General features: G+C 38.2%; 33 non-coding genes across 33 annotated transcripts; all 33 read left to right on the top strand.

Moving 5' to 3' along the window:
• Positions 1-420: 420 nt before the first annotated feature.
• On the top strand, positions 421-512 carry TRNAI-UAU (transfer RNA isoleucine (anticodon UAU)). The gene is given in 2 exon segments: positions 421-458; positions 477-512. It is a non-coding gene; the product is annotated as a tRNA-Ile (tRNA).
• Positions 513-886: 374 nt separating this feature from the next.
• On the top strand, positions 887-978 carry TRNAI-GAU (transfer RNA isoleucine (anticodon GAU)). Its single transcript is given in 2 exon segments — positions 887-924; positions 943-978. It is a non-coding gene; the product is annotated as a tRNA-Ile (tRNA).
• Positions 979-1352: 374 nt separating this feature from the next.
• On the top strand, positions 1353-1443 carry TRNAI-UAU (transfer RNA isoleucine (anticodon UAU)). The gene is given in 2 exon segments: positions 1353-1390; positions 1408-1443. It is a non-coding gene; the product is annotated as a tRNA-Ile (tRNA).
• A 1073-nt stretch (positions 1444-2516) lies between these two features.
• On the top strand, positions 2517-2608 carry TRNAI-UAU (transfer RNA isoleucine (anticodon UAU)). The gene is given in 2 exon segments: positions 2517-2554; positions 2573-2608. It is a non-coding gene; the product is annotated as a tRNA-Ile (tRNA).
• A 607-nt stretch (positions 2609-3215) lies between these two features.
• On the top strand, positions 3216-3307 carry TRNAI-UAU (transfer RNA isoleucine (anticodon UAU)). The gene is given in 2 exon segments: positions 3216-3253; positions 3272-3307. It is a non-coding gene; the product is annotated as a tRNA-Ile (tRNA).
• A 141-nt stretch (positions 3308-3448) lies between these two features.
• On the top strand, positions 3449-3540 carry TRNAI-UAU (transfer RNA isoleucine (anticodon UAU)). The gene is given in 2 exon segments: positions 3449-3486; positions 3505-3540. It is a non-coding gene; the product is annotated as a tRNA-Ile (tRNA).
• Positions 3541-3681: 141 nt separating this feature from the next.
• TRNAI-UAU (transfer RNA isoleucine (anticodon UAU)) lies at positions 3682-3773 on the top strand. The gene is given in 2 exon segments: positions 3682-3719; positions 3738-3773. It is a non-coding gene; the product is annotated as a tRNA-Ile (tRNA).
• A 374-nt stretch (positions 3774-4147) lies between these two features.
• TRNAI-UAU (transfer RNA isoleucine (anticodon UAU)) lies at positions 4148-4239 on the top strand. Its single transcript is given in 2 exon segments — positions 4148-4185; positions 4204-4239. It is a non-coding gene; the product is annotated as a tRNA-Ile (tRNA).
• Positions 4240-4853: 614 nt separating this feature from the next.
• TRNAI-UAU (transfer RNA isoleucine (anticodon UAU)) lies at positions 4854-4945 on the top strand. The gene is given in 2 exon segments: positions 4854-4891; positions 4910-4945. It is a non-coding gene; the product is annotated as a tRNA-Ile (tRNA).
• Positions 4946-5784: 839 nt separating this feature from the next.
• On the top strand, positions 5785-5876 carry TRNAI-UAU (transfer RNA isoleucine (anticodon UAU)). The gene is given in 2 exon segments: positions 5785-5822; positions 5841-5876. It is a non-coding gene; the product is annotated as a tRNA-Ile (tRNA).
• Positions 5877-6483: 607 nt separating this feature from the next.
• TRNAI-UAU (transfer RNA isoleucine (anticodon UAU)) lies at positions 6484-6575 on the top strand. Its single transcript is given in 2 exon segments — positions 6484-6521; positions 6540-6575. It is a non-coding gene; the product is annotated as a tRNA-Ile (tRNA).
• Positions 6576-6949: 374 nt separating this feature from the next.
• On the top strand, positions 6950-7041 carry TRNAI-UAU (transfer RNA isoleucine (anticodon UAU)). The gene is given in 2 exon segments: positions 6950-6987; positions 7006-7041. It is a non-coding gene; the product is annotated as a tRNA-Ile (tRNA).
• Positions 7042-7182: 141 nt separating this feature from the next.
• Positions 7183-7274, top strand: TRNAI-UAU (transfer RNA isoleucine (anticodon UAU)). Its single transcript is given in 2 exon segments — positions 7183-7220; positions 7239-7274. It is a non-coding gene; the product is annotated as a tRNA-Ile (tRNA).
• A 1073-nt stretch (positions 7275-8347) lies between these two features.
• TRNAI-UAU (transfer RNA isoleucine (anticodon UAU)) lies at positions 8348-8439 on the top strand. Its single transcript is given in 2 exon segments — positions 8348-8385; positions 8404-8439. It is a non-coding gene; the product is annotated as a tRNA-Ile (tRNA).
• Positions 8440-8813: 374 nt separating this feature from the next.
• On the top strand, positions 8814-8905 carry TRNAI-UAU (transfer RNA isoleucine (anticodon UAU)). The gene is given in 2 exon segments: positions 8814-8851; positions 8870-8905. It is a non-coding gene; the product is annotated as a tRNA-Ile (tRNA).
• Positions 8906-9745: 840 nt separating this feature from the next.
• TRNAI-UAU (transfer RNA isoleucine (anticodon UAU)) lies at positions 9746-9837 on the top strand. The gene is given in 2 exon segments: positions 9746-9783; positions 9802-9837. It is a non-coding gene; the product is annotated as a tRNA-Ile (tRNA).
• Positions 9838-10444: 607 nt separating this feature from the next.
• On the top strand, positions 10445-10536 carry TRNAI-UAU (transfer RNA isoleucine (anticodon UAU)). Its single transcript is given in 2 exon segments — positions 10445-10482; positions 10501-10536. It is a non-coding gene; the product is annotated as a tRNA-Ile (tRNA).
• A 141-nt stretch (positions 10537-10677) lies between these two features.
• On the top strand, positions 10678-10769 carry TRNAI-UAU (transfer RNA isoleucine (anticodon UAU)). Its single transcript is given in 2 exon segments — positions 10678-10715; positions 10734-10769. It is a non-coding gene; the product is annotated as a tRNA-Ile (tRNA).
• Positions 10770-11143: 374 nt separating this feature from the next.
• Positions 11144-11235, top strand: TRNAI-UAU (transfer RNA isoleucine (anticodon UAU)). The gene is given in 2 exon segments: positions 11144-11181; positions 11200-11235. It is a non-coding gene; the product is annotated as a tRNA-Ile (tRNA).
• Positions 11236-11376: 141 nt separating this feature from the next.
• On the top strand, positions 11377-11468 carry TRNAI-UAU (transfer RNA isoleucine (anticodon UAU)). Its single transcript is given in 2 exon segments — positions 11377-11414; positions 11433-11468. It is a non-coding gene; the product is annotated as a tRNA-Ile (tRNA).
• Positions 11469-12075: 607 nt separating this feature from the next.
• Positions 12076-12167, top strand: TRNAI-UAU (transfer RNA isoleucine (anticodon UAU)). The gene is given in 2 exon segments: positions 12076-12113; positions 12132-12167. It is a non-coding gene; the product is annotated as a tRNA-Ile (tRNA).
• Positions 12168-12308: 141 nt separating this feature from the next.
• TRNAI-UAU (transfer RNA isoleucine (anticodon UAU)) lies at positions 12309-12400 on the top strand. The gene is given in 2 exon segments: positions 12309-12346; positions 12365-12400. It is a non-coding gene; the product is annotated as a tRNA-Ile (tRNA).
• A 374-nt stretch (positions 12401-12774) lies between these two features.
• On the top strand, positions 12775-12866 carry TRNAI-UAU (transfer RNA isoleucine (anticodon UAU)). The gene is given in 2 exon segments: positions 12775-12812; positions 12831-12866. It is a non-coding gene; the product is annotated as a tRNA-Ile (tRNA).
• A 141-nt stretch (positions 12867-13007) lies between these two features.
• On the top strand, positions 13008-13099 carry TRNAI-UAU (transfer RNA isoleucine (anticodon UAU)). Its single transcript is given in 2 exon segments — positions 13008-13045; positions 13064-13099. It is a non-coding gene; the product is annotated as a tRNA-Ile (tRNA).
• Positions 13100-13706: 607 nt separating this feature from the next.
• Positions 13707-13798, top strand: TRNAI-UAU (transfer RNA isoleucine (anticodon UAU)). Its single transcript is given in 2 exon segments — positions 13707-13744; positions 13763-13798. It is a non-coding gene; the product is annotated as a tRNA-Ile (tRNA).
• A 141-nt stretch (positions 13799-13939) lies between these two features.
• Positions 13940-14031, top strand: TRNAI-UAU (transfer RNA isoleucine (anticodon UAU)). Its single transcript is given in 2 exon segments — positions 13940-13977; positions 13996-14031. It is a non-coding gene; the product is annotated as a tRNA-Ile (tRNA).
• A 141-nt stretch (positions 14032-14172) lies between these two features.
• TRNAI-UAU (transfer RNA isoleucine (anticodon UAU)) lies at positions 14173-14264 on the top strand. Its single transcript is given in 2 exon segments — positions 14173-14210; positions 14229-14264. It is a non-coding gene; the product is annotated as a tRNA-Ile (tRNA).
• Positions 14265-14638: 374 nt separating this feature from the next.
• On the top strand, positions 14639-14730 carry TRNAI-UAU (transfer RNA isoleucine (anticodon UAU)). Its single transcript is given in 2 exon segments — positions 14639-14676; positions 14695-14730. It is a non-coding gene; the product is annotated as a tRNA-Ile (tRNA).
• A 141-nt stretch (positions 14731-14871) lies between these two features.
• TRNAI-UAU (transfer RNA isoleucine (anticodon UAU)) lies at positions 14872-14963 on the top strand. The gene is given in 2 exon segments: positions 14872-14909; positions 14928-14963. It is a non-coding gene; the product is annotated as a tRNA-Ile (tRNA).
• A 607-nt stretch (positions 14964-15570) lies between these two features.
• Positions 15571-15662, top strand: TRNAI-UAU (transfer RNA isoleucine (anticodon UAU)). The gene is given in 2 exon segments: positions 15571-15608; positions 15627-15662. It is a non-coding gene; the product is annotated as a tRNA-Ile (tRNA).
• Positions 15663-15803: 141 nt separating this feature from the next.
• On the top strand, positions 15804-15895 carry TRNAI-UAU (transfer RNA isoleucine (anticodon UAU)). Its single transcript is given in 2 exon segments — positions 15804-15841; positions 15860-15895. It is a non-coding gene; the product is annotated as a tRNA-Ile (tRNA).
• A 1058-nt stretch (positions 15896-16953) lies between these two features.
• On the top strand, positions 16954-17045 carry TRNAI-UAU (transfer RNA isoleucine (anticodon UAU)). The gene is given in 2 exon segments: positions 16954-16991; positions 17010-17045. It is a non-coding gene; the product is annotated as a tRNA-Ile (tRNA).
• Positions 17046-17186: 141 nt separating this feature from the next.
• Positions 17187-17278, top strand: TRNAI-UAU (transfer RNA isoleucine (anticodon UAU)). Its single transcript is given in 2 exon segments — positions 17187-17224; positions 17243-17278. It is a non-coding gene; the product is annotated as a tRNA-Ile (tRNA).
• The last annotated feature ends 3487 nt before the right edge of the window (positions 17279-20765 follow it).

Here is a 20765-nt window from a genome sequence, read left to right as displayed (position 1 = left end):
CTTGCGAGTAATGCCGAGGCTGTGAGTTCGATCCTCACCTGGGGAAGAAGTATTTTATTCAAAAATGATACTCTTTACTTAAGAAGATAGAACGTCAATTACCAGACTCCTCGTGTCCTTTTTTATGCAATTGTTTTTAGATTTGTTCACTTCGTAATAGAAATTTTCTTTCTTACTCGGTCATCTGTTCCCAGTGGCGCAATTGGTTAGCGCGCGGTACTTATAGTGCAGTACTTGCGAGTAATGCCGAGGCTGTGAGTTCGATCCTCACCTGGGGAAGATGTATTTTATTTAAAAATGATACTCTTTACTTAAGAGGATAGAACGTCAATTACCAGACTCCTCGTGTCATTTTTTATGCAATTGTTTTTAGATTTGTTCACTTCGTAATAGAAATTTTCTTTCTTACTCGGACATCTGTCCCCAGTGGCGCAATTGGTTAGCGCGCGGTACTTATAGTGCAGTACTTGCGAGTAATGCCGAGGCTGTGAGTTCGATCCTCACCTGGGGAAGATGTATTTTATTTAAAAATGATACTCTTTACTTAAGAGGATAGAACGTCAATTACCAGACTCCTCGTGTCGTTTTTTAGGCAATTGTTTTTAGATTTGTTCACTTCGTAATAGAAATTTTCTTTCTTACTCGGTCATCTGTCCCCAGTGGCGCAATTGGTTAGCGCGCGGAACTTATAGTGCAGTACTTGCGAGTAATGCCGAGGCTGTGAGTTCGATCCTCACCAGGGAAAGATGTATTTCATTTAAAAATGATACTCTTTACTTAAGAGGATAGAACGTCAATTTCCAGACTCCTCGTGTCCTTTTTTAGGCAATTGTGTTTAGATTTGTTCACTTCGTAATAGAAATTTTCTTTCTTACTCGGTCATCTGTCCCCAGTGGCGCAATTGGTTAGCGCGCGGTACTGATAGTGCAGTACTTGCGAGTAATGCCGAGGCTGTGAGTTCGATCCTCACCTGGGGAAGATGAATTTCATTTAAAAATGATACTCTTTACTTATGAGGATAGAACGTCAATTACCAGACTCCTCGTGTCCTTTTTTATGCAATTGTTTTTAGATTTGTTTACTTCGTAATAGAAATTTTCTTTCTTACTCGGTCAACTGTCCCCAGTGGCGCAATTGGTTAGCGCGCGGTATTTATAGTGCAGTACTTGCGAGTACTGCCGAGTCTGTAAGTTCGATCCTCACCTGGGGAAGATGTATTTTATTTAAAAATGATATTCTTTACTTATGAGGATAGAACGTCAATTACTAGACTTCTCGTGTCATTTTTTATGCAATTGTTTTCAGATTTGTTCACTTCGCAATAGAAATTTTCCTTCTTACTCGGACATCTGTCCCCAGTGGCGCAATTGGTTAGCGCGCGGTACTTATAGTGCAGTACTTGCGAGTATACCGAGGCTGTGAGTTCGATCCTCACCTGGGGAAGATGTATTTTATTTAAAAATGTTATTCTTTACTTATGAGGATAGAACGTCAATTACCAGACTCCTCGTGTCCTTTTTTATGCAATTGTTTTCGGATTTGTTCACTTCGTAATAGAAATTTTCTTTCTTACTCGGACATCTGTCCCCAGTGGCGCAATTGGTTTGCGTGCGGTACTTATAGTGCAGTACTTGCGAGTAATGCCGAGGCTGTGAGTTCGATCCTCACCTGGGGAAGATGTATTTTATTTAAAAATGATACTCTTTACTTATGAGGATAGAACGTCAATTACCAGACTCCTCGTGTCCTTTTTTATGCAATTGTTTTTAGATTTGTTCACTTCGTAATAGAAATTTTCTTTCTTACTCGGTCATCTGTCCCCAGTGGCGCAATTGGTTAGCGCGCGGTACTAATAGTGCAGTACTTGCGAGTAATGCCGAGGCTGTGAGTTCGATCCTCACCTGGGGAAGATGTATTTTATTTAAAAATGATACTCTTTACTTAAGAGGATAGAACGTCAATTACCAGACTCCTCGTGTCCTTTTTTATGCAATTGTTTTTAGATTTGTTCACTTCGTAATAGAAATTTTCTTTCTTACTCGGACATCTGTCCCCAGTGGCGCTATTGGTTAGTGCGCGGTACTTATAGTGCAGTACTTACGAGTAATGCCGAGGCTGTGAGTTCGATCCTCACCTGGGGAAGAAGTATTTTATTCAAAAATGATACTCTTTACTTAAGAAGATAGAACGTCAATTACCAGACTCCTCGTGTCCTTTTTTATGCAATTGTTTTTAGATTTGTTCACTTCGTAATAGAAATTTTCTTTCTTACTCGGTCATCTGTTCCCAGTGGCGCAATTGGTTAGCGCGCGGTACTTATAGTGCAGTACTTGCGAGTAATGCCGAGGCTGTGAGTTCGATCCTCACCTGGGGAAGATGTATTTTATTTAAAAATGATACTCTTTACTTAAGAGGATAGAACGTCAATTACCAGACTCCTCGTGTCATTTTTTATGCAATTGTTTTTAGATTTGTTCACTTCGTAATAGAAATTTTCTTTCTTACTCGGACATCTGTCCCCAGTGGCGCAATTGGTTAGCGCGCGGTACTTATAGTGCAGTACTTGCGAGTAATGCCGAGGCTGTGAGTTCGATCCTCACCTGGGGAAGATGTATTTTATTTAAAAATGATACTCTTTACTTAAGAGGATAGAACGTCAATTACCAGACTCCTCGTGTCCTTTTTTATGCAATTGTTTTTAGATTTGTTCACTTCGTAATAGAAATTTTCTTTCTTACTCGGACATCTGTCCCCAGTGGCGCAATTGGTTAGCACGCGGTACTTATAGTGCAGTACTTGCGAGTTATGCCGAGGCTGTGAGTTCGATCCTCACCTGGGAAAGATGTATTTTATTTAAAAATGATACTCTTTACTTAAGAGGATAGAACGTCAATTACCAGACTCCTCGTGTCCTTTTTTAGGCAATTGTTTTTAGATTTGTTCACTTCGTAATAGAAGTTTTCTTTCTTATTTGGTCATCTGTCCCCAATGGCGCAATTGGTTAGCGCGCGGTACTTATAGTGCAGTACTTGCGAGTAATGCCGAAGCTGTGAGTTCGATCCTCTCCTGGGGAAGATGTATTTTATTTAAAAATGATACTCTTTACTTAAGAGGATAGAACGTCAATTGCCAGACTCCTCGTGTCCTTTTTTATGCAATTGTTTTTAGATTTGTTCACTTCGTAATAGAAATTTTCTTTCTTACTCGGTCATCCGTCCCCAGTGGCGCAATTGGTTAGCGCGCGGTACTTATAGTGCAGTACTTGCGAGTAATGCCGAGGCTGTGAGTTCGATCCTCACCTGGGAAAGATCTATTTCATTTAAAAATGATACTCTTTACTTAAGAGGATAGAACGTCAATTGCCAGACTCCTCGTGTCCTTTTTTATGCAATTGTTTTTAGATTTGTTCACTTCGTAATAGAAATTTTCTTTCTTACTCGGTCATCTGTCCCCAGTGGCGCAATTGGTTAGCGCGCGGTACTTATAGTGCAGTACTTGCGAGTAATGCCGAGGCTGTGAGTTCGATCCTCACCTGGGGAAGATGTATTTTATTTAAAAATGATACTCTTTACTTAAGAGGATAGAACGTCAATTGCCAGACTCCTCGTGTCCTTTTTTATGCAATTGTTTTTAGATTTGTTCACTTCGTAATAGAAATTTTCTTTCTTACTCGGTCATCCGTCCCCAGTGGCGCAATTGGTTAGCGCGCGGTACTTATAGTGCAGTACTTGCGAGTAATGCCGAGGCTGTGAGTTCGATCCTCACCTGGGAAAGATGTATTTTATTTAAAAATGATACTCTTTACTTAAGAGGATAGAACGTCAATTGCCAGACTCCTCGTGTCCTTTTTTATGCAATTGTTTTTAGATTTGTTCACTTCGTAATAGAAATTTTCTTTCTTACTCGGTCATCCGTTCCCAGTGGCGCAATTGGTTAGCGCGCGGTACTTATTGTGCAGTACTTGCGAGTAATGCCGAGGCTGTGAGTTCGATCCTTACTTGGGGAAGATGTATTTTATTTAAAAATGATACTCTTTACTTAAGAGGATAGAACGTCAATTGCCAGACTCCTCGTGTCCTTTTTTATGCAATTGTTTTTAGATTTGTTCACTTCGTAATAGAAATTTTATTTCTTACTCGGTCATCTGTCCCCAGTGGCGCAATTGGTTAGCGCGCGGTACTTATAGTGCAGTACTTGCGAGTAATGCCGAGGCTGTGAGTTCGATCCTCACCTGGGGAAGATGTATTTTATTTAAAAATGATACTCTTTACTTAAGAGGTAAGAGGATAGAACGTCAATTACCAGACTCCTCGTGTCTTTTTTTATGCAATTGTTTTTAGATTTGTTCACTTCGTAATAGAAATTTTCTTTCTTACTCGGACATCTGTCCCCAGTGGCGCAATTGGTTAGCGCGCGGTACTTATAGTGCAGTACTTGCGAGTAATGCCGAGGCTGTGAGTTCGATCCTCACCAGGGAAAGATGTATTTTATTTAAAAATGATACTCTTTACTTAAGAGGATAGAACGTCAATTACCAGACTCCTCGTGTCGTTTTTTAGGCAATTGTTTTTAGATTTGTTCACTTCGTAATAGAAATTTTCTTTCTTACTCGGTCATCTGTCCCCAGTGGCGCAATTGGTTAGCGCGCGGAACTTATAGTGCAGTACTTGCGAGTAATGCCGAGGCTGTGAGTTCGATCCTCACCAGGGAAAGATGTATTTCATTTAAAAATGATACTCTTTACTTAAGAGGATAGAACGTCAATTTCCAGACTCCTCGTGTCCTTTTTTAGGCAATTGTGTTTAGATTTGTTCACTTCGTAATAGAAATTTTCTTTCTTACTCGGTCATCTGTCCCCAGTGGCGCAATTGGTTAGCGCGCGGTACTTATAGTGCAGTACTTGCGAGTAATGCCGAGGCTGTGAGTTCGATCCTCACCTGGGGAAGATGAATTTCATTTAAAAATGATACTCTTTACTTATGAGGATAGAACGTCAATTACCAGACTCCTCGTGTCCTTTTTTATGCAATTGTTTTTAGATTTGTTCACTTCGTAATAGAAATTTTCTTTCTTACTCGGTCAACTGTCCCCAGTGGCGCAATTGGTTAGCGCGCGGTATTTATATACAGTAGTTGCGAGTACTGCCGAGTCTGTAAGTTCGATCCTCACCTGGGGAAGATGTATTTTATTTAAAAATGATATTCTTTACTTATGAGGATAGAACGTCAATTACTAGACTTCTCGTGTCATTTTTTATGCAATTGTTTTCAGATTTGTTCACTTCGCAATAGAAATTTTCCTTCTTACTCGGACATCTGTCCCCAGTGGCGCAATTGGTTAGCGCGCGGTACTTAAAGTGCAGTACTTGCGAGTAATGCCGAGGCTGTGAGTTCGATCCTCACCTGGGGAAGATGTATTTTATTTAAAAATGTTATTCTTTACTTATGAGGATAGAACGTCAATTACCAGACTCCTCGTGTCCTTTTTTATGCAATTGTTTTCGGATTTGTTCACTTCGTAATAGAAATTTTCTTTCTTACTCGGACATCTGTCCCCAGTGGCGCAATTGGTTTGCGTGCGGTACTTATAGTGCAGTACTTGCGAGTAATGCCGAGGCTGTGAGTTCGATCCTCACCTGGGGAAGATGTATTTTATTTAAAAATGATACTCTTTACTTATGAGGACAGAACGTCAATTACCAGACTCCTCGTGTCCTTTTTTATGCAATTGTTTTTAGATTTGTTCACTTCGTAATAGAAATTTTCTTTCTTACTCGGTCATCTGTCCCCAGTGGCGCAATTGGTTAGCGCGCGGTACTTATAGTGCAGTACTTGCGAGTAATGCCGAGGCTGTGAGTTCGATCCTCACCTGGGGAAGATGTATTTTATTTAAAAATGATACTCTTTACTTAAGAGGATAGAACGTCAATTACCAGACTCCTCGTGTCCTTTTTTATGCAATTGTTTTTAGATTTGTTCACTTCGTAATAGAAATTTTCTTTCTTACTCGGACATCTGTCCCCAGTGGCGCTATTGGTTAGTGCGCGGTACTTATAGTGCAGTACTTGCGAGTAATGCCGAGGCTGTGAGTTCGATCCTCACCTGGGGAAGAAGTATTTTATTCAAAAATGATACTCTTTACTTAAGAAGATAGAACGTCAATTACCAGACTCCTCGTGTCCTTTTTTATGCAATTGTTTTTAGATTTGTTCACATCGTAATAGAAATTTTCTTTCTTACTCGGTCATCTGTTCCCAGTGGCGCAATTGGTTAGCGCGCGGTACTTATAGTGCAGTACTTGCGAGTAATGCCGAGGCTGTGAGTTCGATCCTCACCTGGGGAAGATGTATTTTATTTAAAAATGATACTCTTTACTTAAGAGGATAGAACGTCAATTACCAGACTCCTCGTGTCATTTTTTATGCAATTGTTTTTAGATTTGTTCACTTCGTAATAGAAATTTTCTTTCTTACTCGGACATCTGTCCCCAGTGGCGCAATTGGTTAGCGCGCGGTACTTATAGTGCAGTACTTGCGAGTAATGCCGAGGCTGTGAGTTCGATCCTCACCTGGGGAAGATGTATTTTATTTAAAAATGATACTCTTTACTTAAGAGGATAGAACGTCAATTACCAGACTCCTCGTGTCCTTTTTTATGCAATTGTTTTTAGATTTGTTCACTTCGTAATAGAAATTTTCTTTCTTACTCGGACATCTGTCCCCAGTGGCGCAATTGGTTAGCACGCGGTACTTATAGTGCAGTACTTGCGAGTTATGCCGAGGCTGTGAGTTCGATCCTCACCTGGGAAAGATGTATTTTATTTAAAAATGATACTCTTTACTTAAGAGGATAGAACGTCAATTACCAGACTCCTCGTGTCCTTTTTTAGGCAATTGTTTTTAGATTTGTTCACTTCGTAATAGAAGTTTTCTTTCTTATTTGGTCATCTGTCCCCAGTGGCGCAATTGGTTAGCGCGCGGTACTTATAGTGCAGTACTTGCGAGTAATGCCGAGGCTGTGAGTTCGATCCTCACCTGGGGAAGATGTATTTTATTTAAAAATGATACTCTTTACTTAAGAGGATAGAACGTCAATTACCAGACTCCTCGTGTCCTTTTTTATGCAATTGTTTTTAGATTTGTTCACTTCGTAATAGAAATTTTCTTTCTTACTCGGTCAACTGTCCCCAGTGGCGCAATTGGTTAGCGCGCGGTACTTATAGTGCAGTACTTGCGAGTAATGCCGAGGCTGTGAGTTCGATCCTCACCTGGGGAAGATGTATTTTATTTAAAAATGTTATTCTTTACTTATAAGGATAGAACGTCAATTACCAGACTCCTCGTGTCCTTTTTTATGCAATTGTTTTCGGATTTGTTCACTTCGTAATAGAAATTTTCTTTCTTACTCGGACATCTGTCCCCAGTGGCGCAATTGGTTTGCGTGCGGTACTTATAGTGCAGTACTTGCGAGTAATGCCGAGGCTGTGAGTTCGATCCTCACCTGGGGAAGATGTATTTTATTTAAAAATGATACTCTTTACTTATGAGGATAGAACGTCAATTACCAGACTCCTCGTGTCCTTTTTTATGCAATTGTTTTTAGATTTGTTCACTTCGTAATAGAAATTTTCTTTCTTACTCGGTCATCTGTCCCCAGTGGCGCAATTGGTTAGCGCGCGGTACTTATAGTGCAGTACTTGCGAGTAATGCCGAGGCTGTGAGTTTGATCCTCACCTGGGGAAGATGTATTTTATTTAAAAATGATACTCTTTACTTAAGAGGATAGAACGTCAATTACCAGACTCCTCGTGTCCTTTTTTATGCAATTGTTTTTAGATTTGTTCACTTCGTAATAGAAATTTTCTTTCTTACTCGGACATCTGTCCCCAGTGGCGCTATTGGTTAGTGCGCGGTACTTATAGTGCAGTACTTGCGAGTAATGCCGAGGCTGTGAGTTCGATCCTCACCTGGGGAAGAAGTATTTTATTCAAAAATGATACTCTTTACTTAAGAGGATAGAACGTCAATTACCAGACTCCTCGTGTCCTTTTTTATGCAATTGTTTTTAGATTTGTTCACTTCGTAGTAGAAATTTTCTTTCTTACTCGGACATCTGTCCCCAGTGGCGCAATTGGTTAGCACGCGGTACTTATAGTGCAGTACTTGCGAGTTATGCCGAGGCTGTGAGTTCGATCCTCACCTGGGAAAGATGTATTTTATTTAAAAATGATACTCTTTACTTAAGAGGATAGAACGTCAATTACCAGACTCCTCGTGTCCTTTTTTAGGCAATTGTTTTTAGATTTGTTCACTTCGTAATAGAAGTTTTCTTTCTTACTTGGTCATCTGTCCCCAGTGGCGCAATTGGTTAGCGCGCGGTACTTATAGTGCAGTACTTGCGAGTAATGCCGAGGCTGTGAGTTCGATCCTCACCTGGGGAAGATGTATTTTATTTAAAAATGATACTCTTTACTTAAGAGGATAGAACGTCAATTACCAGACTCCTCGTGTCCTTTTTTATGCAATTGTTTTTAGATTTGTTCACTTCGTAATAGAAATTTTCTTTCTTACTCGGTCATCTGTCCCCAATGGCGCAATTGGTTAGCGCGCGGTACTTATAGTGCAGTACTTGCGAGTAATGCCGAGGCTGTGAGTTCGATCATCACCAGGGAAAGATGTATTTTATTTAAAAATGATACTCTTTACTTAAGAGGATAGAACGTCAATTACCAGACTCCTCGTGTCGTTTTTTAGGCAATTGTTTTTAGATTTGTTCACTTCGTAATAGAAATTTTCTTTCTTACTCGGTCATCTGTCCCCAGTGGCGCAATTGGTTAGCGCGCGGTACTTATAGTGCAGTACTTGCGAGTAATGCCGAGGCTGTGAGTTCGATCCTCACCTGGGGAAGATGTATTTTATTTAAAAATGTTATTCTTTACTTATAAGGATAGAACGTCAATTACCAGACTCCTCGTGTCCTTTTTTATGCAATTGTTTTCGGATTTGTTCACTTCGTAATAGAAATTTTCTTTCTTACTCGGACATCTGTCCCCAGTGGCGCAATTGGTTTGCGTGCGGTACTTATAGTGCAGTACTTGCGAGTAATGCCGAGGCTGTGAGTTCGATCCTCACCTGGGGAAGATGTATTTTATTTAAAAATGATACTCTTTACTTATGAGGATAGAACGTCAATTACCAGACTCCTCGTGTCCTTTTTTATGCAATTGTTTTTAGATTTGTTCACTTCGTAATAGATATTTTCTTTCTTACTCGGACATCTGTCCCCAGTGGCGCTATTGGTTAGTGCGCGGTACTTATAGTGCAGTACTTGCGAGTAATGCCGAGGCTGTGAGTTCGATCCTCACCTGGGGAAGAAGTATTTTATTCAAAAATGATACTCTTTACTTAAGAGGATAGAACGTCAATTACCAGACTCCTCGTGTCCTTTTTTATGCAATTGTTTTTAGATTTGTTCACTTCGTAATAGAAATTTTCTTTCTTACTCGGACATCTGTCCCCAGTGGCGCAATTGGTTAGCACGCGGTACTTATAGTGCAGTACTTGCGAGTTATGCCGAGGCTGTGAGTTCGATCCTCACCTGGGAAAGATGTATTTTATTTAAAAATGATACTCTTTACTTAAGAGGATAGAACGTCAATTACCAGACTCCTCGTGTCCTTTTTTAGGCAATTGTTTTTAGATTTGTTCACTTCGTAATAGAAGTTTTCTTTCTTACTTGGTCATCTGTCCCCAGTGGCGCAATTGGTTAGCGCGCGGTACTTATAGTGCAGTACTTGCGAGTAATGCCGAGGCTGTGAGTTCGATCCTCACCTGGGGAAGATGTATTTTATTTAAAAATGATACTCTTTACTTAAGAGGATAGAACGTCAATTACCAGACTCCTCGTGTCCTTTTTTATGCAATTGTTTTTAGATTTGTTCACTTCGTAATAGAAATTTTCTTTCTTACTCGGTCATCTGTCCCCAATGGCGCAATTGGTTAGCGCGCGGTACTTATAGTGCAGTACTTGCGAGTAATGCCGAGGCTGTGAGTTCGATCATCACCAGGGAAAGATGTATTTTATTTAAAAATGATACTCTTTACTTAAGAGGATAGAACGTCAATTACCAGACTCCTCGTGTCGTTTTTTAGGCAATTGTTTTTAGATTTGTTCACTTCGTAATAGAAATTTTCTTTCTTACTCGGTCATCTGTCCCCAGTGGCGCAATTGGTTAGCGCGCGGAACTTATAGTGCAGTACTTGCGAGTAATGCCGAGGCTGTGAGTTCGATCCTCACCAGGGAAAGATGTATTTCATTTAAAAATGATACTCTTTACTCAAGAGGATAGAACGTCAATTTCCAGACTCCTCGTGTCCTTTTTTAGGCAATTGTGTTTAGATTTGTTCACTTCGTAATAGAAATTTTCTTTCTTACTCGGTCATCTGTCCCCAGTGGCGCAATTGGTTAGCGCGCGGTACTTATAGTGCAGTACTTGCGAGTAATGCCGAGGCTGTGAGTTCGATCCTCACCTGGGGAAGATGAATTTCATTTAAAAATGATACTCTTTACTTATGAGGATAGAACGTCAATTACCAGACTCCTCGTGTCCTTTTTTATGCAATTGTTTTTAGATTTGTTCACTTCGTAATAGAAATTTTCTTTCTTACTCGGTCAACTGTCCCCAGTGGCGCAATTGGTTAGCGCGCGGTACTTATAGTGCAGTACTTGCGAGTAATGCCGAGGCTGTGAGTTCGATCCTCACCTGGGGAAGATGTATTTTATTTAAAAATGTTATTCTTTACTTATGAGGATAGAACGTCAATTACCAGACTCCTCGTGTCCTTTTTTATGCAATTGTTTTCGGATTTGTTCACTTCGTAATAGAAATTTTCTTTCTTACTCGGACATCTGTCCCCAGTGGCGCAATTGGTTTGCGTGCGGTACTTATAGTGCAGTACTTGCGAGTAATGCCGAGGCTGTGAGTTCGATCCTCACCTGGGGAAGATGTATTTTATTTAAAAATGATACTCTTTACTTAAGAGGATAGAAAGTCAATTACCAGACTCCTCGTGTCCTTTTTTAGGCAATTGTTTTTAGATTTGTTCACTTCGTAATAGAAGTTTTCTTTCTTACTTGGTCATCTGTCCCCAGTGGCGCAATTGGTTAGCGCGCGGTACTTATAGTGCAGTACTTGCGAGTAATGCCGAGGCTGTGAGTTCGATCCTCACCTGGGGAAGATGTATTTTATTTAAAAATGATACTCTTTACTTAAGAGGATAGAACGTTAATTGCCAGACTCCTCGTTTCTTTTTTTATGCAATTGTTTTTAGATTTGTTCACTTCGTAATAGAAATTTTCTTTCTTACTCGGTCATCCGTCCCCAGTGGCGCAATTGGTTAGCGCGCGGTACTTATAATGCAGTACTTGCGAGTAATGCCGAGGCTGTGAGTTCGATCCTCACCTGGGAAAGATGTATTTCATTTAAAAATGATACTCTTTACTTAAGTGGATAGAACGTCAATTGCCAGACTCCTCGTGTCCTTTTTTATGCAATTGTTTTTAGATTTGTTCACTTCGTAATAGAAATTTTCTATCTTACTCGGTCATCTGTCCCCAGTGGCGCAATTGGTTAGCGCGCGGTACTTATTGTGCAGTACTTGCGAGTAATGCCGAGGCTGTGAGTTCGATCCTTACTTGGGGAAGATGTATTTTATTTAAAAATGATACTCTTTACTTAAGAGGATAGAACGTCAATTGCCAGACTCCTCGTGTCCTTTTTTATGCAATTGTTTTTAGATTTGTTCACTTCGTAATAGAAATTTTCTATCTTACTCGGTCATCTGTCCCCAGTGGCGCAATTGGTTAGCGCGTGGTACTTATATTGCAGTACTTGCGAGTAATGTTGAGGCTGTGAGTTCGATCCTCACCTGGGGAAGATGTATTTTATTTAAAAATGATACTCTTTACTTAAGAGGATAGAACGTCAATTACCAGACTCCTCGTGTCCTTTTTTATGCAATTGTTTTTAGATTTGTTCACTTCGTAATAGAAATTTTCTTTCTTACTCGGTCATCTGTCCCCAGTGGCGCAATTGGTTAGCGCGCGGTACTTATAGTGCAGTACTTGCGAGTAATGCCGAGGCTGTGAGTTCGATCCTCACCTGGGGAAGATGTATTTTATTTAAAAATGATACTCTTTACTTAAGAGGATAGAACGTCAATTACCAGACTCCTCGTGTCCTTCTTTATGCAATTGTTTTTAGATTTGTTCACTTCGTAATAGAAGTTTTCTTTCTTACTTGGTCATCTGTCCCCAGTGGCGCAATTGGTTAGCGCGCGGTACTTATAGTGCAGTACTTGCGAGTAATGCCGAGGCTGTGAGTTCGATCCTCACCTGGGGAAGATGTATTTTATTTAAAAATGATACTCTTTACTTAAGAGGATAGAACGTCAATTACCAGACTCCTCGTGTCCTTTTTTATGCAATTGTTTTTAGATTTGTTCACTTCGTAATAGAAGTTTTCTTTCTTACTTGGTCATCTGTCCCCAGTGGCGCAATTGGTTAGCACGCGGTACTTATAGTGCAGTACTTGCGAGTAATGCCGAGGCTGTGAGTTCGATCCTCACCTGGGAAAGATGTATTTCATTTAAAAATGATACTCTTTACTTAAGAGGATAGAACGTCAATTACCAGACTCCTCGTGTCCTTTTTTATGCAATTGTTTTTAGATTTGTTCACTTCGTAATAGAAATTTTCTTTCTTACTCGGTCATCTGTCCCCAGTGGCGCAATTGGTTAGCGCGCGGTACTTATAGTGCAGTACTTGCGAGTAATGCCGAGGCTGTGAGTTCGATCCTCACCTGGGGAAGATGTATTTTATTTAAAAATGATACTCTTTACTTAAGAGGATAGAACGTCAATTACCAGACTCCTCGTGTCCTTCTTTATGCAATTGTTTTTAGATTTGTTCACTTCGTAATAGAAGTTTTCTTTCTTACTTGGTCATCTGTCCCCAGTGGCGCAATTGGTTAGCGCGCGGTACTTATAGTGCAGTACTTGCGAGTAATGCCGAGGCTGTGAGTTCGATCCTCACCTGGGAAAGATGTATTTTATTTAAAAATGATACTCTTTACTTAAGAGGATAGAACGTCAATTACCAGACTCCTCGTGTCCTTTTTTATGCAATTGTTTTTAGATTTGTTCACTTCGTAATAGAAATTTTCTTTCTTACTCGGACATCTGTCCCCAGTGGCGCTATTGGTTAGCGCGCGGTACTTATAGTGCAGTACTTGCGAGTAATGCCGAGGCTGTGAGTTCGATCCTCACCTGGGGAAGATGTATTTTATTTAAAAATGATACTCTTTACTTAAGAGGACAGAACGTCAATTACCAGACTCCTCGTGTCCTTTTTTATGCAATTGTTTTTAGATTTGTTCACTTCGTAATAGAAGTTTTCTTTCTTACTTGGTCATCTGTCCCCAGTGGGGCAATTGGTTAGCACGCGGTACTTATAGTGCAGTACTTGCGAGTAATGCCGAGGCTGTGAGTTCGATCCTCACCTGGGAAAGATGTATTTCATTTAAAAATGATACTCTTTACTTAAGAGGATAGAACGTCAATTACCAGACTCCTCGTGTCCTTTTTTATGCAATTGTTTTTAGATTTGTTCACTTCGTAATAGAAGTTTTCTTTCTTACTTGGTCATCTGTCCCCAGTGGCGCAATTGGTTAGCGCGCGGTACTTATAGTGCAGTACTTGCGAGTAATGCCGAGGCTGTGAGTTCGATCCTCACCTGGGGAAGATGTATTTTATTTAAAAATGATACTCTTTACTTAAGAGGATAGAACGTCAATTACCAGACTCCTCGTGTCCTTTTTTATGCAATTGTTTTTAGATTTGTTCACTTCGTAATAGAAATTTTCTTTCTTACTCGGTCATCTGTCCCCAGTGGCGCAATTGGTTAGCGCGCGGTACTTATAGTGCAGTACTTGCGAGTAATGCCGAGGCTGTGAGTTCGATCCTCACCTGGGGAAGATGTATTTTATTTAAAAATGATACTCTTTACTTAAGAGGATAGAACGTCAATTACCAGACTCCTCGTGTCCTTCTTTATGCAATTGTTTTTAGATTTGTTCACTTCGTAATAGAAGTTTTCTTTCTTACTTGGTCATCTGTCCCCAGTGGCGCAATTGGTTAGCGCGCGGTACTTATAGTGCAGTACTTGCGAGTAATGCCGAGGCTGTGAGTTCGATCCTCACCTGGGGAAGATGTATTTTATTTAAAAATGATACTCTTTACTTAAGAGGATAGAACGTCAATTACCAGACTCCTCGTGTCCTTTTTTATGCAATTGTTTTTAGATTTGTTCACTTCGTAATAGAAGTTTTCTTTCTTACTTGGTCATCTGTCCCCAGTGGCGCAATTGGTTAGCACGCGGTACTTATAGTGCAGTACTTGCGAGTAATGCCGAGGCTGTGAGTTCGATCCTCACCTGGGAAAGATGTATTTCATTTAAAAATGATACTCTTTACTTAAGAGGATAGAACGTCAATTACCAGACTCCTCGTGTCCTTTTTTATGCAATTGTTTTTAGATTTGTTCACTTCGTAATAGAAATTTTCTTTCTTACTCGGTCATCTGTCCCCAGTGGCGCAATTGGTTAGCGCGCGGTACTTATAGTGCAGTACTTGCGAGTAATGCCGAGGCTGTGAGTTCGATCCTCACCTGGGGAAGATGTATTTTATTTAAAAATGATACTCTTTACTTAAGAGGATAGAACGTCAATTACCAGACTCCTCGTGTCCTTCTTTATGCAATTGTTTTTAGATTTGTTCACTTCGTAATAGAAGTTTTCTTTCTTACTTGGTCATCTGTCCCCAGTGGCGCAATTGGTTAGCGCGCGGTACTTATAGTGCAGTACTTGCGAGTAATGCCGAGGCTGTGAGTTCGATCCTCACCTGGGAAAGATGTATTTTATTTAAAAATGATACTCTTTACTTAAGAGGATAGAACGTCAATTACCAGACTCCTCGTGTCCTTTTTTATGCAATTGTTTTTAGATTTGTTCACTTCGTAATAGAAATTTTCTTTCTTACTCGGACATCTGTCCCCAGTGGCGCTATTGGTTAGCGCGCGGTACTTATAGTGCAGTACTTGCGAGTAATGCCGAGGCTGTGAGTTCGATCCTCACCTGGGGAAGATGTATTTTATTTAAAAATGATACTCTTTACTTAAGAGGACAGAACGTCAATTACCAGACTCCTCGTGTCCTTTTTTATGCAATTGTTTTTAGATTTGTTCACTTCGTAATAGAAGTTTTCTTTCTTACTTGGTCATCTGTCCCCAGTGGCGCAATTGGTTAGCACGCGGTACTTATAGTGCAGTACTTGCGAGTAATGCCGAGGCTGTGAGTTCGATCCTCACCTGGGAAAGATGTATTTCATTTAAAAATGATACTCTTTACTTAAGAGGATAGAACGTCAATTACCAGACTCCTCGTGTCCTTTTTTATGCAATTGTTTTTAGATTTGTTCACTTCGTAATAGAAGTTTTCTTTCTTACTTGGTCATCTGTCCCCAGTGGCGCAATTGGTTAGCGCGCGGTACTTATAGTGCAGTACTTGCGAGTAATGCCGAGGCTGTGAGTTCGATCCTCACCTGGGGAAGATGTATTTTATTTAAAAATGATACTCTTTACTTAAGAGGATAGAACGTCAATTACCAGACTCCTCGTGTCCTTTTTTATGCAATTGTTTTTAGATTTGTTCACTTCGTAATAGAAGTTTTCTTTCTTACTTGGTCATCTGTCCCCAGTGGCGCAATTGGTTAGCGCGCGGTACTTATAGTGCAGTACTTGCGAGTAATGCCGAGGCTGTGAGTTCGATCCTCACCTGGGGAAGATGTATTTTATTTAAAAATGATACTCTTTACTTAAGAGGATAGAACGTCAATTGCCAGACTCCTCGTGTCCTTTTTTATGCAATTGTTTTTAGATTTGTTCACTTCGTAATAGAAATTTTCTTTCTTACTCGGTCATCTGCCCCAGTAGCGCAATTGGTTAGCGCGCGGTACTTATAGTGCAGTACTTGCGAGTAATGCCGAGGCTGTGAGTTCGATCCTCACCTGGGGAAGATGTATTTTATTTAAAAATGATACTCTTTACTTAAGAGGATAGAACGTCAATTACCAGACTCCTCGTGTCCTTTTTTATGCAATTGTTTTTAGATTTTTTCACTTCGTAATAGAAATTTTCTTTCTTACTCGGACATCTGTCCCCAGTGGCGCTATTGGTTAGCGCGCGGTACTTATAGTGCAGTACTTGCGAGTAATGCCGAGGCTGTGAGTTCGATCCTCACCTGGGAAAGATGTATTTTATTTAAAAATGATACTCTTTACTTAAGAGGATAGAACGTCAATTACCAGACTCCTCGTGTCCTTTTTTATGCAATTGTTTTTAGATTTGTTCACTTCGTAATAGAAATTTTCTTTCTTACTCGGGCATCTGTCCCCAGTGGCGCTATTGGTTAGCGCGCGGTACTTGCGAGTAATGCCGAGGCTGTGAGTTCGATCCTCACCTGGGGAAGATGTATTTTATTTAAAAATGATACTCTTTACTTAAGAGGATAGAACGTCAATTACCAGACTCCTCGTGTCCTTTTTTATGCAATTGTTTTTAGATTTGTTCACTTCGTAATAGAAGTTTTCTTTCTTACTTGGTCATCTGTCCCCAGTGGCGCAATTGGTTAGCACGCGGTATTTATAGTGCAGTACTTGCGAGTAATGCCGAGGCTGTGAGTTCGATCCTCACCTGGGAAAGATGTATTTCATTTAAAAATGATACTCTTTACTTAAGAGGATAGAACGTCAATTACCAGACTCCTCGTGTCCTTTTTTATGCAATTGTTTTTAGATTTGTTCACTTCGTAATAGAAATTTTCTTTCTTACTCGGTCATCTGTCCCCAGTGGCGCAATTGGTTAGCGCGCGGTACTTATAGTGCAGTACTTGCGAGTAATGCCGAGGCTGTGAGTTCGATCCTCACCTGGGGAAGATGTATTTTATTTAAAAATGATACTCTTTACTTAAGAGGATAGAACGTCAATTACCAGACTCCTCGTGTCCTTCTTTATGCAATTGTTTTTAGATTTGTTCACTTCGTAATAGAAGTTTTCTTTCTTACTTGGTCATCTGTCCCCAGTGGCGCAATTGGTTAGCGCGCGGTACTTATAGTGCAGTACTTGCGAGTAATGCCGAGGCTGTGAGTTCGATCCTCACCTGGGAAAGATGTATTTTATTTAAAAATGATACTCTTTACTTAAGAGGATAGAACGTCAATTACCAGACTCCTCGTGTCCTTTTTTATGCAATTGTTTTTAGATTTGTTCACTTCGTAATAGAAATTTTCTTTCTTACTCGGACATCTGTCCCCAGTGGCGCTATTGGTTAGCGCGCGGTACAGTCCGCAAAAAAAAAAACGAATCACCCTGAATAACTTTCGTTCTAATGATCGGATTTTCACGAACTAAGTGTCAATCTTAATGGTTCCTGGGGGTGACCTCAAATATGCTAATTAATTAGTGCTAACTATTAATTAAGTTACGAAATCAGACACAAAAACGTACTTTCTCTGAATAAACATGCATTTTTTTTTACATATTTGGATTTCTTATCTTCAAAATATAGGGGGTAGCCGCAATCTGGGAAATGTTGTCCCCATAGTTTGGTCAGGAGAGCGATTCAAAGTTCGTACCCCTTAATGTTAATTTCGCTTTTTGCGTTTTCAGTCATATTTTCAAAACTAATGAAGCAATTCAAAAAAAATTGCACCCACTCATAAAACTCATTTACCCAAAGATAATTTCATGCAAAAAATAATTTTTAATAATTATTTATTATTTTTTATTATTTAATTAAAGTGAGGATGAAAAAATATTGAATTATAAGGTATGAATTTTTTTATACCATATTAATCTACATATTTTTCAATTGAAAAATCTAAAGTTTCAACTGTTTTTATTTATTAGAAGCTGAGAAAAATTAAAATTAATTATTTTAAAAAAATAATTTGGCGACAATAAAGAAATAACTAATTGGGGCAATTAATATTAAAATGTGATAAACTTGCGAGGAACTTGACTTCGCGTGCTTAGCTTAAAATTTCATTCATATTTTTTTCGCTAATAATCGTTTGCTAATCTTTTTATTTTTATTTCTTTCACACTATAAAATACGATGTTTCTTTTTTAGTCATTTAATAATTTATTTGCAATTTAGTAAAGAATTTTGAATAAAAAACACTTTATTCAACAAATGTCTAGTTTTAAAAAAGCGTGCTTCTGATAGAATACACCAGATTGTGCTTATTTAATATGATTATTTTTTATTTTTTTTATTTTGTTTTTCAATAATTGATACAATTTCAATAATATACATACGTATGCATAGATTTGGAATAATATATTTATCAATTTCTTGAATATATATTTTATAAATATTAATAAAAATACGTAATCAACATTTTTAAACATCTCTCACAACATCGCAAATTTCTCAACATCTTATAGGGTAAACTGAACAATGAAGGAACACTTAAGCTTAGCTTGCCTTTAAAAAAATTCATAAAAATTTCAAAATTTGTAATTTTAGCTAAATGATGGTTTCGACATATTTGTTATTAAATGCAAATTATGTAAGAAAAGTTAGATAACTTACATAATATTGTTTTAAGCTTTTGGTGGTTTAAATAATTAGTAAGATGACCAAGTGAAGGAACAGTTCTTACCAGTGAATAAACACTAAATTTTCCAGAGAATGAACACTTAATTTTGATAATGTTTGATGCTCGTTAGGAATCCATAGGCCACACAAATGTCTAAAAACAAGATTTTTCTTGGAATTACGACATATAACCATAGTTAATGTGGAAAATTTTACTTTTTTTTCAGTCATGGAATGGAAAGTAAAATATGTTTGAATACTTAATTTTAAAAAAATGTTTTTCATTTTTTTCTCACAGTTTAATAGTCCGTTCTAAATTATGAATGTTTATCATTGTGTAATCTGATGACGTTTTTATTATTATTATAATTCGATCATTTTTTTGTTTAATCTTTTCCTCATATTTTTTAAGCTTTTTTTAAAATCTTTTTAAGTATTTTTTTTCTCTTCGTCATGAGTAATTTATTTCTTTTTCTTTTGATTTAACCTTCCTCTTTTTTCCAAATTTTTGGCCAATGTAAATGTATCTTCGAAATTTCTTTTGATTTTCCAGTTCCATTTCCAGAATTCCTCACTGGATAATAAATGAGAAAAAGGAGTTTCGAAGTTTGAGTAAAACCCATCTCTCATTGACTTATATCTAGTAGTTACTTATGAAACCAATCGTTTTTGCAACTAACAATGCCTCAAGAGGACTTATCTCAAAATCGGTTTTCAAGATACTTTCATTATTAATGTTAGTTGTCTCAGCTTCAGAGCCAAAATTTGATTATACAATTGTTCTTTTTGAAATAAATTCTTCAATATTGAGAAAAGCGCAGGCTATTGGATATTTGGGAGATTAAACTTTTCTATCAATGTTCCTTTAAAAATTTGCAACATAACTTGTGAGATTTCCTTCTGAAGCTTCTGAAGAAATAGCGCATCGTTACTCTCGAAGCATGTGTTTTGTTCATAAGTTGTCCTGCTCATAAACTCTTGGTGTCTGTTTTGCATGCATTTGTTACAGTCAACGTTTTCTACATCGAATGAAAAAATATCGCATTTCATAAAAGCATTTTAACTTCATCAGTTGATGCCTCAAATCTTATTTAAAAATGGATGTAAAATTTTCTAGACATATTGTTTTGCAATTCTTTTGTTTTCAAGATCTAACGAGATTTCCAAGAATTACGTAGAAAACTAAACCAGAAAATTTGTTTTGAGGAACAGAACTTGCTCAGTTTCAAATTGATATGAGATTTATACCTATCCAGAAAAAGCAAAATTAGGAATTTGATTGCATTTTTAATTAGCCATGGGTAGAAACATTTGCAATATATTTGTAAAATGTTGCTGCGGTCATCGTTTCATTTCATGAATAGCTTTTTCCAATGAAATATGTAGCAGGGACTGATTCTGTAGTATGTCTACGAATTCTTCTGTAAGGAAAAACTACCAATGGAGGTACTTTTTCTTTCCTAGGTACTTTAGAATATAAATCCTTATAATTTTTAAGGCCGCAGATTTTTCCCGTATAAGGGCAGTATTCAACTCTTGTTTCATTCACATTGTAAATGCAATCACTTTATAAAAGGATGCCAGGGCTACTTCCCTCCTAAAGATTCTCTGAAGTTCTTAAAACCAGTATTTTGAATATTATTCTCTAAGGGAAGTTTTGCCTTTTGAAATTATCTTCGCATTGCACTGAGTTATCGGTGGATGTCACCTTAAAAAAACTTCACCCATTTTTCACCTAGATAATTGTCTTTAAATGGATTTTTCCTACCAGTTCCCGTTAGGACATTAAAGACGGCAATAGGATAATAATTTAGCTAATTATTGGCACAAAATCCTGCAAAGATTCCATTCAAGCTTTTATTATTATATTTAGTTGTTATATTTAGTTAATAAACATAGTTTATTAAGGAGTCTAAGGTATGATGTAATAACTAATCACTACATTTATAAAGATAAATAATAAATTAATTATTATTATAATTCTTTAAATAAATTTAGCAATTAAATTTGCATATTTAAATGAAATAGTTATAGGAACTATTCATACAACAT

This window comes from Parasteatoda tepidariorum, chromosome 2, assembly GCF_982258835.1.
Source record: "Parasteatoda tepidariorum strain Cologne lab strain chromosome 2, Ptep-v5.0, whole genome shotgun sequence".
Classification (NCBI taxonomy): Eukaryota; Metazoa; Arthropoda; class Arachnida; order Araneae; family Theridiidae; genus Parasteatoda; species Parasteatoda tepidariorum.
Note: the sequence above shows the minus strand (reverse complement) of the source record. Positions and strands in the feature narration are given on the sequence as shown.